Here is a 22,712-nt window from a genome sequence, read left to right as displayed (position 1 = left end):
TATCAGCTCCTCCTTGATGCTGGTGCCTTCCCTCTGATATCAGCTCCAGTTAGCCACAGGTTTGTATGTACAGATCTGCTGGTATGTTGACTCTCCCATTAGAATGAGTATAATTAACTATTTCTGCCTTTCTTTGTATCCCCAGTGCTTAGCACCATGCTTGACATATAGGAGGTGCTGAATAGATGCTTGTTGTTTTCACTCACTTGATTTTCAACTATTAATCTTCCTTTTCTTAAAAAAAATGGGGCTGGGGGCAGCCAGGTGGCACAGTGAATAGAGCACTGGCCCTGGAGTCAGGAGGACAATAGTTCAAATCCAGCTTCAGACACTTAACACTTCCTAGCTGTGTGACATTGGGCAAGTCATTTAACCCCAATTGCCCTGCCTTCCCCCCCTCCAAAAAAAAAAGGAATGTGCAGATTAAAGCTGTTTTTTTTAATGCTTCTCATGTCTGTTAGCCTCACTAGACAATAATCAGAAGTTTGACCTTGTTTGCCAGTTTCTTTGTAATCTAACTCTTTCAAATATTTCTTTAGAGAAAGATAATTAAGAGCACAAATTTGCCTTGTGTCTATCACTTAATGTTTTCCATAACTCCTTGGCTATGGTGGAGGTGTCATTTATGACAAATACTGGCTGCACGGCCAGTCACATTTACTCATGTCAGCAAGTATGCAAAGAGTTCATGGCATCAGAAATCCTGGAAGGGAGAAAACAAAATTTTTTAAAAATGGAGTAAACAAACAAATAAATAAATCAAAGTGACTTGAATTGTTGTTGTACAGCCCTGAAAAGAAGAAAACGGACTTGTGGTTAGTGGGAAAGTCTAGTAAGATTGTGGCTCTCCAGATCCCTTGAGGAATGAACTATGCTAGAGGGCTGATGGTCTACCCATTCAAACACCAATGCAGTTTAAAATTTTTAACCACTTCTGATGGAAAATCACCAAAATGTATTCCACTCTTTCCTTGTTTATTTTGAGAGGATACTGAGCACATTTGAGCTTTTTCTGCAAGTCTCAAAGTCAGTATTTTGAGCCCCCAGTAAATATAATACCTTGGGATCAATAATGACCATAGACTGCCATGCTTCTTAAATATGTGTGTGTGATCTTTAGTTTTTCTGTTTCCTCCTTGATGTCTATTTATCAACTGTCACTCTGCCCTGCTATTAATGATCTTCTCTATATCAATCCTTCTTCCCTCTTCTAAATATCAAGTTCAAGTTGACTATAGCCATGGCAATCAAATAGCCAAACTTGTTAGAAACATGCATGAAATAAGAGTAATTAGACTGTGAGTCTCTGAGGGACTCTCTTAGGGGCAAAGTGCTTAAACTTTGGTGCCTGGGCATTGGAATCTATTTTGGTTGCTCTGAGATGTTGTTGTTGTTGTTGTTTTTTTTTGCTATTGTTTCATTTTGTTTTTTGCTTACTTTATGTTTCCTAGCAGTAGGAGGTAGGTTCATGGCATTAGAAATCCTGGCAGGGAGAAAACTAAATTTTTAAAAAATGGAGTAAACAAACAAATAAATCAAAGTGACTTGAGTTGTTGTTGTACAGCTCTGAAAAGAAGAAAACGGACTTGTGGTTAGTGGGAAAGTCTAGTAGGTGAGGTAGGTGAGGATGCCTAGTAGCTGAGTTTTAGATAGGTGAGGTATTACCATACCATGACATACCATCATCATTTGAAATCTGTTCATATTCCCATACTCCCCCTCCCAATACTGTGTCTTTTGTGTATGAATTGGAAGGCAGGTTTGCATTACCAGAAGAAACAGGTGTCCAGAACAGGGACTCTACAGTCCTGTAGCCCTCTGCCCTGGTCAGATTGCAATATGGAGTATTATATTCAGTTCCGGGTAGAACATTTTAGGAAGGGCATTAAGAGGTTGGCATGTGTTCAGCTGAGGGTTATCAGGAGGACGAATGGAAAAACAATTAGCGCTCTCCAAAAATGGAGTAGGCTGCCTTGAGAGGCTGTGAGTTTCCCATTACTAGAAGCCTTTAAGGAGAGCTGGATGCCCATTTTTGGATAACATTAAGGAAAAGATTGGAGTAGATAACCTCTGAGATCCCTTTCAAGTCTACAATTTAGATACAACACAGTCTCCTACAAATGAGATTCTACAATTCTCTGCACTAACAATCAACCTTAAGTCAGCATTTATTAAGCTCTTACCATATGCTGGTTATACAAATATAAAGGTAAGAAAATTCCTGTTCTCAAGAAGCTTAAGTTCTATGAGGTAGATGTTCACATATAATTTCAGTTCAGAAGATATACAAAATAGATGCACAATAATTTGTCATTGCTTAAATCATGAAATGGTAGCATTTGATCTGATCCCTGAAAGTTAAAGGAGAGATTTCAAGAAGTAGAGTTGAAGAGGGAAACCATTCTGGGAATGGGGGATGACTTATACCAAGGTACACAAGGAGGAGATGGAATTTCACGTGTGCAGAACAATGAGTAAGCTAGATTGCTGAGATCATAGTCAGCATTTCTGTGGGAAAGAAGAGTGATGTATAATCAGATTGCAAAGATTGACTGGAGCCAGATTGTGAAGGGTTTTTAAAATGTCAAATAGAGTAGTTAGCATTTTATCTTGAGGGTAATGGGGACCTACGAAGCTTTTTGAACAGTGGAGTTACATGATGAGACTTGTGCTTTAGGGATGCCCATTTATTTATTAGTTGTGTGGCGGCTAGACTGTAGAGGAGGGAGCCTGGATATAGAGAAAACCTTTTGCAATGATCCCATCAAGAGGGGATAAGGGATCGTACTAGGGTGTTTGTATTGTCACTAGAAAGAATGGAATTGGATGCAAGAGATCTCTTGGAAGTGCAAGTGACTTAGTATGAGCAAGGGTGAGGGAGAGTGAAGACCTGTGGATGATTCCTGGGTGGTGCTCTGGACAGAAACAAGGACTTTAGGAGTAGGTTTGGGGCAAAGATAACAAATTCTGTTTTAGACATGGTGAATTTGAGATGCATTCAGGAGAAAATATCACATAGATAGTTGATGATGAGGAACCGAGGGCTAGAGATGTAGATTTGGAAATCATCTGCAAAGTGAACAATGGATGCAAAACTGGAAACATAGGAAATGTATGTTTAGAGAAAAGTCAACACCTAATTTTTGAAAAGATAAAATATAAATATTTTACTATATTCCTTTGTTTACTCCCTAGTGAATTGATTAAATTTCTATAGATAAGTAACTATCTAGCTATCTGTCTACCTATCTAATAACAATTCTTTCAAGGGGGAATTGTTCTTTAAAATTTTTTTTCTTATAATTATCCATATTAGATAAATATTACTAGAATATCACTACAAAAATTTAAGATTCTTTCTAGAGCTTGAAAATAGAAGTAAATAGTCAAGGCGGAAGAATTTGATTAGAAGTTTTAAGCAAAGGTGTTTTCAAAGGACAGCATTGCATAACTTTTTCAGTGGGTTAATCAAATTAATTTGTCTGACAGAGATTTTTAACTAAGGTTACAGTGACTATTCCTAGTGCAGAGCATGGATCTCAATAGTTCTGGCTAAGATGTTCTCTTAAAAGCTGAACCAGTGTGACTTGGGATACAGAATATTTCTTCATGCAGAGTGGTCATGCACCCAGTGGGGTGGGAGCTCTGCAGTTCCAGAGTGGGGATCAGAACTTTCCAGCTGGCCCTGAGATGGCTCCATAAAGCCCACCCTTTTCTTCCACCCTTCCTGACTCCAACTGTCTTGCAGCTCCGGTAAAGCAGGGTGGTGATTGGTATGTGGTGTGGGTCAGGGTCAGCTTAGAGGGGAAGGGAGGGAGGAGGACGGGTGTTTGTTTAACACGTTTGGTGCCAGCTGGGTCACAACCTTTTCTCTTTGCTTGTTCTTTGGTACCCTTCTCCCACTGTGTCCATTCCAGCACAATCTGGGCTTGCAACTTAGGCCTTGGTAATATGCCATGACCACATGACTCAGGCAGTAAGGCATACATTACAGACGTATTTAAATATGAATACAGCTAAACTTGTGGGGGGGGGGGGTTCCTAGCCATTTTATTATTAAAAAAGCAAACTTCATAAAAATAATCATACTTAATAAGTTTTAACTGATGAATGGACAATTGTTGTAGTATAATATTGGAAAGAAACATGCCCAAGTATAATTTGGTACCTTTCTCAGAAACGGAGTTACTTTTTCAGAAATGGGGACAGTTTCCTCACCTTAGAGTTCTCTGCTAATGAAATTACAGTTCAGTTCCTGTCCTTAGCCCTTTGATTTTAGCAAGTAAAAGTGGGGAGGGAGAGAGAGGGAAATCTAAGTGTAGGAAATGGTGTGATCTTAAAAGAATGGAAGCAGGGGTGGCTAATTGGCGTAGTGAATAGAAGAACACTGGCCCTGGAGTCAGGAGGACCTGAGTTCAAATCCAACCTCAGTTACTTAACCCAAAAACTAGCCATGTGACCTTGGGCAAGTCATTTAACCCCAATTGCCCTACCTTCCCACTTCCAAAAAAAAGAATGAAAAGAATGAAAGCAGAAGATCATGAGATGGATTTGGGTTAATGCCCATGAACCTCAGTTCATGGAGGTGGAGAGTTAATAGCCAATTATTTGACCTCAACCTCAGATTTCCCTTGCATGGTGTCAAAGTACTCCAGAACTATTTATCTATTATATCTGTTAAATATCTCCTAAACTCAAATACACATAGTCACTTATGCACTTCAAACTAATCCCAGGGAAGGCTTAGTTTGCTTTTCTAGTCTCTGTTCTGAGAGTTCTTGCAGCAGAAGAGACTGAAAAAGCTAAGTTGAATGTGTTTCTGCAACAAAGTCAATTAGGTTTAATTCAACAAATATTTCCTGAGTGCTTATCATGTGCAAGGCCTATTCTAGGTTTTGATTAAGGCAGAGAGGTAAGACATAGTCCCTACTCTCAAAGAGTCTTATAATTTAATAGGGAAGAGAAGGCATGTATACAAATAAGTTGGTCCTTGAAGAATTGTGTGGGGTGACACCTGCTTGAACCTCAGCTTGTAAAAGGGTTTATACTAAGTGCCTTATCTAGCTAAGAAAGTTTACAGTGATGGTTTCAGACCTGGTGTGATAGAGACATCGCCTTGGAGCTGGGAACACCTCTGGCAAGTTCCTAGCTGTGGGATGCTGTACAAGTCACTTAGTCTCTTAGCATAGAGGATGACTCTCTAAAACTATAAATTACAGAGAGATGACCAATCTGCATTGATAGAGGGAGTTTCTTCACCTGGGTGTTCTCTTTACCAAAAAACATGCCCCAATGATTTCAGCAAGTGAAAATTGAGAGGAGAGAGACACCCCAAGTGTAGGAAATTGTTATGATCAAAATCATGGAGCTAGGAGACCAGAAGGTAGATTGACCAGAACATAGATGTCCCTGTGTGTTTATGTCTCCAGCCTTCCTTAAAACCTTTTCCTTCCTTTTTGCCATCAAAGTTACTAGATTTAAAGTTTCCTAAATTTTTTTTATGCAGTATCATGACCCAGAGGCTTCCACCCTTCTGTCTGGATCCCTATGTTGTTCCTAAGGGAAAATTGTGTAACTGTTGTCTCTCTTGACTGCTAACATTTTTCTATCTCTGAAACTTAATGAATGCATTAATATGTTGATGACCCCATGGTGACAGATGGCAATCCTTTCAAATCTCATTCTGTGCGATTTGTATGGTTCTTATCCATGTCTTTACATAAATCCCCCACAGAGGAATAGGTTAAAATAATAGTAGGAAAGGACTTCCAAGGGCATACAATATTAATTGCCAAATCAATTGTGTGAAGAGAAGTTGCAAGGATTTCAGAACAGGGAGAGATTACAGTAAAAAACAAACAAACTTCCTTCCAGTTCTTCTTGAATCATAGAATCACAGAAGCTTGGAAATCAGAATTCAGCCCCTTCATTTGATAGACAAGGGAACTCTAGAGAGGAGCCATGTTTTACTGACACTCATGTGGATAATAAGTAGCAGGGGTATACATTTTGTCACTAGATTTTTCTCTTACTCCTAGGTCCACTTTAGACAGTGGAGAAAAGTTACTATCATTCACTAGAGATTGATTCCCAACCTGTGGACCACAGACACTTGGGGCTAGGAAGAGCTATTGTAAGGAGTCCTAAATCCTTATGCCATCTTCATTTTTGTCTCTATTTAGCTCCAGAAAACTATCCAGGCTGACTCTATATAATAAATAGCCAAACATACCTTTTGTAGCTTTAATCAATAATGGCTAACACATATGTGTAATATTATTTTAATTTTTAATTTTTTTTTTTTGCTTTTTAGAGGGGGGAAAGGTAGGGCAATTGGGGTTAACTGACTTCCCCAAGGTCACACAGCTAGTTTTGTGTTAAGTGTCTTAGGCTGGATTTGAACTCGGGTCCTCCTGATTCGATTCCAGGGCCAGTGCTCTATTCACCATGCCACCTAGCTGCCCCAGTGTGATATTATTTTAAATTGTGATCACGGTGACTGCTGTGATCAATAAAATACAATTATCATTGAACAGTGCTACTGAATTTGTAATAGATTGCTAGTTCCTGAGTAGTAATAGCATAAGACTACCCATATGCAGGTCTGCATTTTTTTTAAAATAGTATTTTATTTTTTCCAATTACATGTAGAGATAGTTTTCAACATTCGTTTTTTGTAAGATTTTGAGTTCTACTTTTTTCCTCCTTTCTTCCCCTCCCTGTGATGGCAAATGATCTGATATAGGTACAATCATGTAAACATATTTCAACATTAGTTATATTGTGAAAAAGGAAAAGCCACCAAAAAAGCAAAAAAAGTAAAAATAGTATCCTTCCATTTGCATTCAGACTCCATTGTTCTTTCTCTTAATGTAGATTTTCCATCATGAGTCTTTTGAATTGTTTTGGATCATTGTATTGCTAAGAGCTAAGTCAGTTAATAGTTAATTATCACATAATGTTGCTGTTACAATGTTCTCCTGGTTCTGCTCACTTCACTCAGCATCAGTTCATGCAAGTCTTTGCAGGTTTTTCTGAAGTCTGTCCTTCATTTCTTGTAGTATATATTATACTCCATTACATTCACATACCACAGCTTATTCAGCCATTCCCCAATTGATGGGCATCCCCTCAATTTCCAATTCTTTGCCACCACAAAAAGAACTCTGTAGATTTTTTTTGAAAGGGCCTCAGAAAAGTTGGTTACCACTGTGCTAGAGTATTGCATACTAAACATTCATGCAATGTTTACATGTTAACTGATCAAAAGTAAACATGTAAAACCCAAAGCTAGTATTATCTGCAATGGAGAAACCTTGGAAACTTTTCCAATACATACAAGGTTGGGTAAAGCAAAGATACCCCCCTTTCCCTATTGCTGTTTAATGTAACTCTAGAAATGTGAGTTGTATACAAAGGTTTCAACATTGACAAAAAAGAGACAAAGAAAATCCCTATTTGTAAAGAGTCTGATAGTTTACTTTGGTGATGTCGTATATTGAACACTGGGCTTGGAGTCAGGAAGGCCTGAGTTCCAATTCTTCACAAGTTTCTCTTCTTAGCTTTCTTATCTGTTAAATGGTGATAATAATAGCTTTATAAATATCATTGTGAGGATCAAGCGAGATAACAGATGCAAGGTACTTTGCAAATCTCGAAGTACCACATAAATGCTAGCTGCTATTAATATTATTGTGGCTGTTATTATAAACTGGGGAATCAATCTGGAGAAATGAATTGAGAAAGTCAGTAACTTCAAAAAAGTAGCAAGATACAGAATAAATCCATAAAAATCAGCAGCATTTCTCTACAGTAGTAGCAAAGAGTGAGATGCCCATGGTCACACCTCAGTATGTGTCAGAAGTAGGACTTGAGACTCCAAGGCCAACTCTGCATTGGTAAAGGAAGTTCCTCTCCAGGGCTTCCATATACTGATGAAATAAGTGCAGGTGAAAACCCTAATGAAAACAAGGAAACAATAGAGAAAATTTATTTGAGATAACTATAAATTCCCTAGATCAGAGCTTCTTTTTTTTTTTTACCTTTTGGAGGGCAATTGGGGTTAAGTAACTTGCCCAAGGTTACATGGCTAGTTTTTTTGTGTGGGTGTTAAGTGTCTGAGGCCAGAACCGAACTCAGGACCTCCTGACTCTGGGACTGGCGCTTTACTCACTGCGCCACCTAGCCACCCCAAGATCAGAGCTTCTTAAACTTTCTCCACTTGCAGCCCTTCAGTGCTTCTTAAACTGTGGGTTGTGATCCCCATTTTAAGGTAATTTTTATAGAAATAAGGGAAACCTTTAATAATAAATCTTTAATAACTGGATTTTATTCAACAAGTGGATTTAGTAAAAAGATTCCTTATCATGATTAGCCCATATCAATATAATTTAAAATGGAAGTGCTACCTAAATTTTAAGGTAATTTTTATAGAAATAAGGGACTTTTTTATAATAAATCTTTAATAACTGGATTTTATTTAACAAGTGGATTTAATAACATGATTATTCATCATGATTAGGCCACATCAATATAATTTAAAATGGCAATGTTACCTAAATTAATTCACACATTTGGCCATATATCAATCAAAATTGTATTCTATAGAATAAGAACAAATAATAAAATTCATTTGGAGCAACAAAAGGTTGAAAATCTCAAGGGAAATAATGAGCTATAAAGCAGGGATACAGTAGGCCTCATATTATAAGATCTCAAACTATATTATAAACTAGTAATCTTTAAAATTATTTGCAACAAATTAAAAATTAGAAAAGCTGTTCACTGGAACAGACTATGTAGATAAGATTCAGAAGCAATTGAACTCAGCAGTCCAGTGTATGACAAACTAAGATCACAAACTATTTGGGAAAGAACTCTCCATTTGACAAGAACTAATGGGAAAACTAGAAGGCAGTTTGGCAGAAATTAGATTTCTACCAATATCTTACGTTACCAAATGGATAAATGATCTAATTAAAAAAAGAATCACATCATAAAAATGTTAGAGGAGAATAAAAGATGATTCCTTTCACAATTACAGCTAGGGAAAGAATCCTTAACCAACTAAGGGATGGATGATCATAAAAGATAAAATAGACAATTTTGATTAAATAAAAATGAAGAGTTTTGGTATAGACCCTATATATAGGGTCAACTAGAATAAAACCAAGCTAGGATGAGTAGAGTAATTGCCATGTGTGTGTAAAAATCTTTGTGTTGACTATCTGACAAAAGGCTGATATCCAAGATATGTATAGAATTGGTACAACTATTACAGAACAAGAACCATATCCCAGTAGATAAGTGAGTGAAGGATATGAACAATATTCAGAAGAAATGCAAATGATCAACAACCAAATGGGAATTGGTCTAAATCCCAAATAAGAGAAATAAACATAAAAACACTCTACACATAAATTGGCAAAGAAGATGAAACTGGAAATAGAATTGGGAGCTATGGGGAGACAGGCACACTAATATATTGTTGATGGAGGCATGAATTGGTACAACTCTTTTGGAAATCAATTTGGAATTATGGGAGAAGAGTCCTTAAGCTGTTTATACCCATTGACCCATCTATCTCACTCTCAGTGACAGAAAGAAAGGTCCTATATATAACTAAATATTCATAGCAGCAGTCTTTGTGGTAGGAAAAAAAAAAACCCACTGGAAACAAAATAGTTGCCCATTGTTTAGGGAATGGTTGAGCAAATTGTGGTTTTGAATGAATGGAATATTTTTGCACTGTAAGAATCTACAAAACAGAGAAACAAAGAAAGATTTGCATGAAGGGATGCGGAGTGAAAAAAAGCAGAACCAAGAGAACACTGTGCATGATGATTACAATAATGTAAGTGACCACAATATTAAAAAGCTGTGAAATTCTGATTAATGCTAAGGAACCATCTTGTTCCTGGAGAATTGACAAGGAAACACACCTTCCTCTTTTCTGTTGAGTAGTGGGCGGATATGAAATGTGGTATATACACCATCAAACAAGGTCATTATGTCATTTGGCTGTGCTTAAATGTTTTTCTTTGTTATAAGGAAGGATTTAGTGGGGGTTGGGTGGTTAAGGGGAAATGACTGGTGCAAAAGCAAAAGACAACAGTAAAGCTTTTTTAAAAATTATAATATTTCTGTATCTTGACAACTAGAAAAAAAGAGTTAACAAAAATCACCAAATATCCTCTGTTGAATTTCACTCTAATGTGCTAATTACTGACTTGTTTTCTAGCATCATTCCTTGATTAGAGGGCATTCATGTCTCTTAATAAATTAAACTGGTGTTTGGTGTTACAAGCATATTTGAATTTTACTTGTCCTGCATTTCTCCCTCGAAGCTAAACTTAATTTTCTTAATGCTTATTCCTCTGATTGGGGCATAAAACCTTTCCTTAAGCTAATGTTTCTCTTTGGGAATTAAAGTATGAACTGATAATTTATGAAGTTGTTCATTTTTTTCCTTGTTATGCCCATTAACCAACATGTGGTCATCAGCCAGACTATTTAATATTTGTTTAGGTTTTTAAAAGTTTTATTGATGCCTTTTGTCTTTATATCATTTAAAAATCCTCTCTCTTTTAGATTGAATCCTTCCTTGTGACAAAGAAAAACAATTAAGCCAAACCGTTTGATATAGTGACCCAGTCTGACAATGCATATAACATTCCATTTAGTATTCTGCAGAAGCTTCTGCTCTGTAGTGGGGAGATTTGTTTCATTGTGTGTTTTCTCTGGGAACTTCACTGGTTTTTAAGTTACTCAGAGTTCAACTTTACATTGATGTAGTCATTGTGTATGCAGTTCTCTTAGTTCCACTTATTTTACACTTCATCCATTCATACAAATCTTACCATGAATCTGAATTCCTTATATTCATTATTTATTATTGTATTATATTACCATGCATTCATATACTATGGTTTTTTCAACCATTCCCCAAGATGAGCATCTATTTTGCAGTTTCTTGCTCACACCAAGTGAGTGTTACTAGGATTACTTTGGTATTTATTGGACTTTTCTTTCTATAACTTTGATTTTCTTGTGTTGTGTGTCCAGTAGTGGGGTCACTTGGTCAAAGAGTATGGGCAGTTTAGTAACTTTTCTTGTATAATTCCAAACTGATATTAAAAATGACTAGACTACTTCAAAATTTGACCAACAGAGCATCAGTGTGCCTGTCCCTTTATAGCTTCACCAACTCTGCTCCTTCCTATCTCTGGTTATCCTTGCTAGTTTTCATGGCATGAGGTGATACCTCTGAGTTGTTTTAATTTGTACTTCTCTTATTATTAGTGTTTTGGAGAATGATTTCATGTATCTATTTATAATTTGCCATTTTTCTTTTGAAAACTTGATATTATTTGACTAATCTGACTCCTACCTACTGTTTGATATAATGAAAAAAAGACCCAAAGGTAGATTGGAGGCCCTCAGGAGGCAGGAGCTTTCAGCTCATGGAAAACCTTCACATAAACAATGGATGAACATTTTTCAGATATGTTTGTTGCCCACAAGATTTTTTCCCCCATAGGTTGGACTAGTGGCCTCTGAGGTTCCTTTCCAGTTTGAAATTCTCTAAGTCAATAACTCCTTATCTATTGAGAACTAACTCTTTGTATTCATAATTGTGTCAATTTCCTATGTATTTTGTATATCAGACTTTAATCATTAATAATTTCTGTATTTTTTTTGAAAGACACTAAGTCCATGACCAAAAATGAGATCCTGCTAACAAATCAGGTAACTAGGTTGCTGCCTATTTCCTAGTCTCCTCTTATTAGCTGCTTTCTTGCCATATCCAATAAAATGAGGAGTAATAATTTTGGGGAGGAGGTTGGACCTGTGATTTCATCTTACAGGGAGCTACAGTTGTGAAAATTCCCTCCACTAATGCATTTGGCAGCTGATCTTCAACTTATAGCCTTTAGAACAAGGGCTCTTAAGCTTTTGGGGCATTATAGACCTCTTTTCCAGTTTGGACCAAACCTACAGATCCTTCTAAGAATAATATTTTTAAATGCATAAAATAAAATACATAGGATTAAATAGGAAACCAATTATGTTGAAAAAAAACATTTATCATAAAATGTTTTGAAAGCAAGTCCTCCAGGTGGAAGATCTCCTACCTTAAGGCACTGCTGCATGATACTGAGAGTTTAACTTTGGGGTTGCAGAGTGTATTACACACATTATCTCATGTGATCCTCAGAACATTCTCTAATGCAGCTAGTGCCAAATATTATTATCTTGATTTAAAAAATGAGGAAACCAAGGCCAGCAAAGTACAATGACCTGCCTCATATCACAGGTAGTAAACAGTGGAATGGGAGCCCAAAGCCAGATCTTCTGATGCCAAGACCTGAGTGTTCTTTTCATTGCAATATGCTAACCCTCAAAGATATCCCTGAAACATTCAGTTTCCTGAAATATCCTGTCGTGGGTATGAATTTATCTGCATTTGTTTAGATGCTACTTCCATTTTTAGTTTGCCAGTACAGCCTTTTGGAGGTAATAAGTTTTATTGGTTTGCTATTCATGGTGTAAAATAGACCTCATTGGACCATAGGTTGTAGAGTTTGAATGGACGCTGAGAGGTAATCTAGTCCAAGTCCCCTATCATTGCACATTTATCCACAACTTTCTATTAGGCATGTTCAGTCCCTCTCCAGACTTCCTATGGGTCATTGACTTTCTTTTGGCTTTAGAGTGATGCCTGCCTCAAAGAGCAGTTCTCTTTTCTGAAGTGAAACAACTGGGTGATGGATTTCTTTGGTCTTCCCTTTCCCGGCAGGAAATGGATTTAATTGTGTTATGATCACTGTTCTGTGATGGCCCAGCCACAATTGCTTCCTGTAGAGGTTCCTGTTCACTGCCCAGGACCAAAGTCCAGACTCTTTCTTGTGGGCGCAGAGATTGCCCAGACCAGGAAGCAATCATCTGGCCCACCTAGAATCCTCCCCTCTACACCTTGTCATGAGGGCACATCCCACCTGTATCTCTTAGGTTCATTTCAATCCCCTGCTATCACTCATTGGCCTAATTTTTCAACTCCCCTAATCGTCTTTAAAACAACCAGCTTAGTTTTACTATCCAGGTCAGGTAGTCTTTTTTCTATACGGTAAAACCCTAGCTATTCCAAATCTTCGAGGAATGAGTCCATCTATATAACTACATTTTCTGGGTGGCCAAGAATTTAATCCTTTTAATCATAAAATGTCACTGATTTTGAATGGGAATTCTTAAAATATGTATTATGCATTTTCTTATCTTCTTAAGCAGAATATGATGAACATATAACAAAAATGAACACTTTTCTACATGTACTCCTGCAGGATCCTACCTAGGTATAAAGGAATATTTGCCCTTGTTCTTGTATCTGCTTTTGGTAGTTTTTTCTGTCTTTGTTGTAGCTGCCACTTTCGCCTACTAATTTCAGACTTTCTACTAACAGTCTCTCCTCTCTGCTTATAATTTGCAGCTATATGCGTGTGTATATATATATATATATGTGTATATATATATATACTCACACATACATATATCCATATATGTGTGTATATACAATGTATATAAAGTTGCTTATATATAACTAGTTGTTAGAATTATGCATAGTATAAGAACAAATCAGTTCTGGGTAAGGAAACTAGATGGCTCTCCTGTGAGTAAAGGGCAAGGACACATTTTGTTTTATTTCATTTCCTCTTGATTTTCTGCTCTGTATTAGATTGTGAGATGTTACTAAATCTCAGTTACACGGTATCATTTGTTTACAGGCAGAGATTTCACTTTCAGAGGTAGTTTAGGACTATGATTGGGGGAGGGAGGGGTAGTATTCGTATGAGAGAGGTTGATAAGCTTCTTTTTCACTGTCACTGTTTAGTTAGCAAACCTCAGTGACCCTGTGCATTAGCTTGTCCCTGTTTTATGTGGGAAATAATTATATTGTAAAAGGTCACCATTTTGGATCCATTGAGGATGGAGATTAGTTGAAATTAGTGTGGAGTCAAAATCTGTATATCTTCATTATGGATTGATTTGAAGAGCAATGCAATCTTGTTACTTTGAAATATTTCTAATTACTAGCAAAATTAAAGTCCCATCTACATGTTATATAGTTTTAAATCTAGAAAAGGCAGCATAGAGTACATTAAGCCAAACCCCCTTATTTTACAGATGAGGAAACAGAGGCACAGGAAGTTAAATGACTTAACCAGGGTCACACAGCTAGTATGTATTTGAGGTACATCTTGAACCTAGGTCTTCTAGCCACTTCCTATCTACAACACCTTTCTGCCTCTTAATGAAGAGGTAAGATTGCTTCGAAACTAGTAAGAGAGACAAATTTAAGTGATTAGCTTCTCTGACTTTTCTTTTTCTACTTTTTCACTGCCTGGAATGTATTTGGCCCTTTCCCACATGTTCAGCTTCTACTCATCCTTCAAGACCTAGCTCAAATCTTATCAACCTCCAGACTTTTCCTATCTACCTACTTATAGGAATCTTACCCCATTCTAAACTCATATAGCTTATACATCCCAGTTGAATAATGACAAATGATCAATTAGAGTTTCAACTTAATGTGATTTTCAGTGGTTTGTGGCAGAATCAAGAGTTCCAAGAATTAAGAGATCTGATTTTTACCTTGAGTATAGATTTGTTTGTCCCAGAATAAAAGTCTTCTTATCCCTAGGCCTAAACTAAACTATTGTCAAGGTCTCTTATTGCTTGCACAACCATAGAATCTAAGATTTAGGGATAGAAGGGTCAAAGGTCAGCTCATTTAACTACTTCATTTTACACTAGAGTAAACTGAGCCCTAGAGAGATGAAGTGACACTTCTATGTGTACTAGTGCTACATGGTGCATCAGGTTAGGCTTATGGTTTAATGGGGGCAGATTAATATATTCATAGTAACACAGCTTAGAAATTTAGCTATGAAATGTGTGAATGGTTCATCAATATGCTGCTAGTTAGAGAGAAAAAAATATTTAGGAATGGACTGGAAATTGGGAAGATTCTATATGACTCCTAGAGCTTCTGCCTTAAACAAAGGGAAATGCATACAAGGGGTGGGGGTCTACTTTGTGTGTTTATGAAACATAAGATCAATCAGATACATGTTGTTTTTTTTTAACAGTTAAAAAAGAATGTAGAAATGGGTACCATTCACACCCAGCTAAAATAAAGCTGGGGAAGGCAATAAGGACTACCATTTCTTCCAAGAGTCCCACAATGCATCTGTTTTTACCCCTTCAGTGCTCCAGCTATCCTAGTGAGCACCCACGATGAAAACAAACCAAACCAAAACCAGTGTTATACCTTGCGACTTGCCCCATTATCTGCAGTATTCCAAGAAGGATGAGTTTGAGAAGGATAGTTGCCAAAGCTGGCTATCACTAGCACTGTTCTCTGTGCTGGGGCTCCTAGTCTAGGTCAATCTTCTTCCTTGTAGAGGAAGTGTCACATGTCACTTACTTGATTCTATTTAGCACTGACCCTCCATCATTGAATCTTTAAACGTTACTTGTTTTTAAATCTGGATAATCTATTTAGCTCAGAAAGGGGGTTATTTCAAAGGCACCAACCCATACCATTCCCTTCCACCAAGCATTTGTGAAAATTTCCTTGAGTATATCATTCAAATAGGAATTTCTTTGCAGCTCTGTCTCAGCCTTTTGCTATTGTGTGCAATGCACATGACCCAGGGATTTCACAATCATTTGGAGGTTTGGTTTTATTTGTGTGGGGGATGTTTTTATGAAAAAAAAAAGTTCATTTCACATTAAAGAGGATACCTCCTCCCCTCCCCAACCCAACAAAAAGCCACCAAAAACCTTTAATTGTCTATGAGGTTAGTTGCAAGAACAGGATGTTTCTGTCTTACTTCACAACTGACACCAGCTTTGCAGTTCACTGTTTTCATAGCTCAGTCTCCATTCACAAAAGGAAATGGATTAGAAAGGCAAGCTCTAAAGAAATACAGTCTGCAAACCAATTGCTCGCTTTTCCACTTCAGAAGCCACCATACAGAGACACTTTTTAAGTTGCAAACCTAGCTGTATGCTATCCCCTCATAACAGGGACAGTAAGTTTTCCTAATGAGAAACCTTGGGAGACTGTTTTTATGCTCAGAGGAATACACAGATAATTTGTACTTGGGGTTTTCTCCATCCAGTCAATGAAAAACTAAGAAAGTACAGTGTGTTACAGTCTGGTAGCAGATGTCAGGGGAAGCAATAACTTTTAAAAGAACCCCAACTTAAGTGTGCTGGAAGCACTATTATTTACTCAGGTCTTGCTTGTTTTTGTTTCTAAGAACCAAAGGAACCAAATTCAACATTTTCCCCATTAGTAATGAAAGTAATATTTGGGAGTCTGGTCCTTGGATCCATGATGTTTTGTTTGTGGGAGATGTCAATTTCTAAAAATGTAAGCACTTCAACTCCTTCTCTTACTTTACTTTTGGAGGTAGCCACATTTGGAAACTACAGTAGCTCTGATAATTCATTTACTTTTGTTTTAAGAAAAGAAACTGTATTGGCAGAACTTTAAAACTCTTTATTGTATCTTACTTTATTTGTTTGACTTCTCCACCTATAAACTTGAACTACTGGCAATACCTGAGTCGTCTAGAAAGGTAGCATCTAAGTAATGACAGAGATGTCATGAAAAGTAAAAGTTACAGAAAAACTAATATTTCTAATTTTTAAAAAAAAAAATCTCAAAATGAACTCTGCTAAGAAATGCTTAATAAAAATCTTGAATAGTCAGGTAAATAAAATATAGAATTAGAACATGTGTGTGTGTGTGTGTACTTTTCTAGTATTTACTAGGAGTACTTTTTAATAAAATCTAGAAGTTTTGCTGACCCTTTGGAAATAAAATCCCCATTGTTGGTAAAGTTTTCAATAATTATCACCTGGTGTGAGCATACAAAGATATATATCTTTGTGAGCATACAAGTTTATGTATCAGGCAAATTCACAAACATATAAAATTAATTCATGAGTTTTTGTATGCGGATTTTTCTCACTGTAGCTGATCTCCATGCTCTGTCTCTTCCCTTCTGTCACAAAGTCTCTGTTTCCTTTGCTGGGCTCTCTCTGACCTGCTATCCAAGGCATCATCTTCTTACTCATTCTGGTAAGTCTGCTAGCCATTCTTTTGTGAGCAGGATGGAAGGGAAGATTGGGAAAAGAATAGGGGAAGTTGAGGGCTAGAATGTGATTTCCCCAGTTGCTCCTTAAAATTCTCAGTTTCCTCATTTTAGAGATTGGATATTATATTTGCAATTGACCATAAACAAGGGGTTGTGTGATTTTTTAAAAAATATTTTGATAATTGTATTCTGATATAATTGGTTTTAATTGGCTTCCATCGTAATACCATGTATTTTATATTATGAATTTTTTTAATATACCCTTATTCCAAGAAAGCACCTATAAGCTTTACTAGGCTACCAAAGGGGTCCCCCTCCACACAGACATTAAGAGTTTCTGCCATAGACTGTCAACATGCCAGATGTTTATCTAGCTTGAGACATTGCTTGAGCAAAGAGGAGTACAGCAACAGATCTTGCCCGGTCCCTCCAGCTTTCTGCAAGCCAAGTTTTTCATGTCACTTAAGTAGATCACATTTGCCTTCCTGACAATCTCTTTGTTGCCTGCTAGTGGTTGATAAGGAATTGAAAGAGAAATGGAATACTCAGAAAACAGGCATTAAAGAGATTGGAAATGAAGAAAACTTCTAAAATGTATTTGCATTCAGTCTCTCTGTTTTTGGACTCCTGGAACTTGGACAGGCCTATCCTTTGCCTTTGACCCTTTATCAGCTTTTCCACTGTTTGTTTGGCTGGCTACTTCAGCTGGTCCTGGATCCATGGTGTTGCCCCTGCAAAACCTAACCTAGCAAGGAAGATTTGTGTTTCTTTGCTCTTCAGGGACTTTCCACCAGCCTTATGGCTCAAAGTCATGAAGTATAACATTCTAATTTCTGTTACAATTTCCCTTCTAAAATCCTACTCATATTGCTCATAGTGTCATAGAAGCGGCCTTGTATTCTTGAAGGTAGTGTCAGAGGAGCCCACACTTTGGTAGGTTTTCTCAAACTGGGAAACTTTGAGTATAGGTTGTCAATGGACTGTGTGTCTGTTCAGGAACCAACATACCTAAGTTCAGAGAGATTCCTCATCTTAACGTTGATTCACCAGGTGGTCAATTTTTTTTGGCCATGTCATTGTTGTTTAGTCATTTCAGTATTGTCCAATTCATCATGATCCCCTTTGGGGTTTTCTAGGTAAAGATACTGGAGTGGTTTGCCATTTCCTTTTTCCGGCTTGTTTTTTTAATAGATGAGGAAATTGAGGTAGACAGGGTTAAGTGACTTGCCCAGGATCACAAAACTAGTAAGTCTCTGAGGTCAGATTTGAACTCAGGAGTATGAATCTTCCTGACTCCAAGCCCAGCATTCTATCCACTGTGCCACCATAGAAACTTGCAAAAATATCTATATTGAATTGAATTTTAAGAGACTGTGTCTTAGTTCTGTCTTTGATTTGATCTTTCTTTTTCTGGGACACATGAGCTCCTGTGATTATAAGGAAAGATCCCAGATGGATTATCTTCCATTTTGTATTAATTTCCTTTCACCTTTAACTCTTCTCCTTTGGGAAAAGGAAGGCAACATGTGATCTCCTTAAATCCAGAGTTAGGCTAAGGCCTTACCCAGTATGACTAAGCTTGTCATCTTTGTCTTCTGAAAGAGGATAGGCATATTAGTGGAACTGTGAATTGGTCCAGATGTTCTGGAAAACAATTGAGAATTATGTGAGAAAAGTGACCAAATTGTTCATATGCTTTGAGCCAGTAATCCCACTAGAGGGCATGTACCCCAAAATGGTCAAAAAAAGAAAGATCTTGTATATCCCCAAATACTTATAACAGTATTCTTTGTTGTAGCAAAACGAAAACAAAAGACACAACCATTGATTAGGGAAGGAACATACTGGGACATATTAATGTAATGGAATATGATAGTGCCATAAGAAATGACAAACATGAAAACTCTGGAGAAACATTGGAAGGTTTGTGTGAATTGATTCAGAGTTAATAAACATCATCAGAAAAACAATATAAATGATAAAACAATGTCAATGAAAGGAAACAGAAGTCCAAGCAATTGAAAAATGAGTTTGGTTACTTAACCCCAATTGCCCTCCAAAAAGCAAAAAAAAAATTATTTTGGGTCTCAAAGAAGAGCTAGGGAAACATGTCTCTCTCTTCTGGGCAGAGAGCTGGGGGATTGACTCTATGGGAAGACTACACACATTGTCAGAAACAGTCAGCTGTTTTTCTTAACCATTTTCCTTTGTTACAAGGAAGGGTTCAATTCCAAGGGAGTGAATGGTGAGATGTGTTATCCAGAAATGACTCTAAAATGTAAATAAGAAAAAAAATCAATTTTTTAAAAAAAAAAGGTATAGGGTAATTATAATTAATAGGGCAGTTATCTCAGTTTCCCAATCAGAAATTTTGAGTTCACAATTTTTATCACTCATGCTTCCCTACCTCTGTTACCTTTATTGATGATCCTGCTACTACTGCTATTATGTCTATTGGCAGTGATGAAAAGGCAGCATGAGGAAGGAAGGGAGAAAAGAAGGAAGGAAGAAGGAAAGAAAAAAGGAAGGGAAGGAGAGAGAGGAAGGAAAGAAGGGAGAGAGAAGAGAAAGAGAAAAGAAGAGAAAGGAGAGAAATGAAGAAAAAGAAGAAAAAGGAAAAAGGAAGACAGGAAGCAAGATGGTAAGAGAAAAAGAAAGAAAAGAAGACAGCAAGGAAAAGATCATCAAAAGCAGACACAAGAAATTAAAACAACAACAACAGCGACAACTGTAGAGCCAGTTACTGTAGGGACAAAAAGCCCTATATTTATCAAATGGGATAACATATGTAAACTCTTTGTAAACCTTAAAGTGCTATATTGTTGCTGGCTATTATTACTAGTCATTACTACCTGAGTAACCCCTGAAAGCATTGTACTTTTATAATTATTATCCTGTAATAACTAGTTTTTATCGTGGTAACTCTGGTCACCAAGAAAAGGTGAAATTATGTTAATAATCCTTTGATCCTCTGCATGGAAGGCAAAGAGATGTTTAATAGATTTTAGAAAGATTTCTGTGCAAAACATGGTAGAAATGAAAAACATAATTTGGTACATAAAGGGGACCTAGCTATTGAAAAGGACCTTTTTCCTGTGAACCAAGCTATTAATGTAATGAGCTATGAATTTTCTTTGTTTAATAAACAAAAAGAAATTAGAGCTTAACTACACCTTGGTCAGGTAATGAAGGGTGAAAGAAGGCAATTAGTGGGGGAAGTAGAAAAAATATATCTTTTTTCATACTTTCCTCCTTATAAATCTTTCTTTTCTCCTACTTTCTCCTCTCCTCCCCGTAGACATATTAGTACTCACACTATGGAAGTTTGGTGCATGGCTAGGGAGGTAGAATCTTACTAATCCCCTTGGGCAGTTACCTAGAGTACAAGAGTCAGAGTATGTTCCCATGGGTTAAATGTAATGAGAATTTTCAAAACAGATATTTTGAAAGCTGATTTGTAAGCAACTTTTCAGGAAAAGATTAGTTCGAGTAGCTAGGTATAGGATTAAATGGAAGAGTAAACATTTATTCTGGGTATAATTTTATTCAGTTAATTTTAAATAGAGTAGAAATCAACTGATTTTTAATTTTTTTTACCTTGGTCCCTCTTTAGGACTCTGACTTTGTACAGAACTGATAGCAAGAACAGAATGTAATCTATTCATTGGCTTACTTTGAAAATAAATTTTCTCTGAAATGATATCAATTATATTGAGGACACATTTTGAGAATATGGGGAGTTTTGTGATGTATGTGAACTCTGATGAGTCCCTCCATCTTCTGGGACATTTGTATTAAGGTTCTTTAACAAAGCACCTTTCTCTGGATATTTCACTAGGGACTAGTTAAACTTGCAGTTCATCTTAGTGAGTCTATGTGGAATATGAACAGTGTAAGCCCTTTGGGGTGACAGTTCTACTGTCTAATATAGTTCTTTGTTAATCTTTGACAGTCAGAACAACTTCCCCCAATAGGCAGTTTCCATTTTCCAAACACACATCTTTACATGGAAGAGAAGGTTGTTTGGAGGATAAAATGAATTTTCCCATAGAAATGATGTTAACTAGTAGTTTCTAGATTCCCAGGCTAAACCAAAGAAAGTAGGAGAATACATAATGTAGTTGAATCACTATATATTTGCAATGAAAATTAGAGAATACTGTTGTAATACCAATAATTAAACAAAAGATAAAATAAACCACAGGAAAAAATAATTTAAATATATTTCCTTTCCCTTCTTTTTGGATGCTAATGCTTAAGAAAAAGCAGCTTTAATTAAAAGTATATGGAAGATGGAAGTTGTTTTGAATACACTGAGGTTACATTGGGGTATTTTTAAAGGTTTCAGTAGTTGATAACACAATTTTTATTACAAAAAACAATTCTGTTATAACCCATAGAAACTTAGGACTTAGAGCTCAAAGGAATCTTCTAGAATGTAGATTGGGAGCTCTTAAACTGTATTGTGTCATGGATCCCTTTGGAAACATGATGACATCTATAGGCCCCTTCTCAGAATAATGCTTTTAAATGCATTAAATAAAATCTGTAGGACTACATGGAAATGCAGCAATTAAAATATTTGTTAAAATGTTCATGAACCCCAGATTAATAACCCCTAATCTATATTGCCTATTTCAGTCCCCTTATTTTATAGAGTAAGAAAGGAGATCCAGAGCATTTAAGTTACATGTCCAAGATTACACAGGTTGTAGGAGGTAGAGCCAGGATTTTAATACAAGGTTGGGGTTTTTTTTGGAGGGGGGGAGGGCAAAGCAATTGGAGTTAAGTGACTTGCCCAAGGTCACAAGGCTAGTAAGTGTTAAGTGTCTGAGGCTGGATTTGAACTCAGATCCTCCTGACTCCAGGGCCAGTGCTCTACCCCCTGTGCCACCTAGCCACCCCAATACAAGTTCTTGAATTCCAAATCCAGCAGTAATTTTTCTTTTTTAAAAACTTACTTTTACATTTTATTTAACAAAATTATTCTTTTCTCACTTCCACCTCCTTCTCCCCATAAAGGTGAAAAAAAAATCCTCCTAACAAAAATGTATAGGCAAGAAACACAAATTCCTGCATTGGCCATACCCCCAGAATATATCTCATTGTGTTCCCTGAGTCTATTTCTTCTCTATCAGGAGGTGGGTAGCATGTTTCAATATAAGTACATTCTAATCATGGTTGACCACTATACTGATTGTATTTTTAAAATGTTTCAGAATTGTTTGTCTTTGCAATGTTCTTATTACATAGGTTATCTCCTGGTTCTACTTTACTCTGACTCAATCTGTGTAAGTCATCCAAAGTTTCTCAGAAATCACCCAGTTTTATCTTTTCTTTCAGAATGATGGTATTCCATTACATTCATGCACCATAGCTTGTTCAGTCATTCCCCATTCATGATGGACATCCCCTTAAGTTTCTGGTTCTTTGCCACAACAAAAATAAAATGTTGGTTCATATGAATCCTTTTCCTCTTCCAAGTAATCTTTCAAGTATTTATTGTGCATACTGTGTTTAATTGCTGATCAGAACTTGCATCTT

At 36.7% G+C, this 22,712-nt stretch overlaps 1 protein-coding gene and 1 long non-coding RNA gene across 3 annotated transcripts in view; both read left to right on the top strand.

Moving 5' to 3' along the window:
* PDE8A (phosphodiesterase 8A) overlaps positions 1–22,712 on the top strand; it is a 266,963-nt gene that overhangs the window by 97,746 nt on the left and 146,505 nt on the right. The window lies entirely within an intron of this gene.
* LOC138169350 (uncharacterized) lies at positions 1,637–22,566 on the top strand. The gene is made up of 3 exons (XR_011170328.1): positions 1,637–2,209; positions 17,048–17,152; positions 19,630–22,566. It is a non-coding gene; the product is annotated as an uncharacterized lncRNA (long non-coding RNA).

This window comes from Petaurus breviceps, unplaced genomic scaffold, assembly GCF_028583685.1.
Source record: "Petaurus breviceps papuanus isolate PSGF00001 unplaced genomic scaffold, PetGlider_PUasm1.0 37, whole genome shotgun sequence".
Taxonomy (NCBI): Eukaryota; Metazoa; Chordata; class Mammalia; order Diprotodontia; family Petauridae; genus Petaurus; species Petaurus breviceps.
Note: the sequence above shows the minus strand (reverse complement) of the source record. Positions and strands in the feature narration are given on the sequence as shown.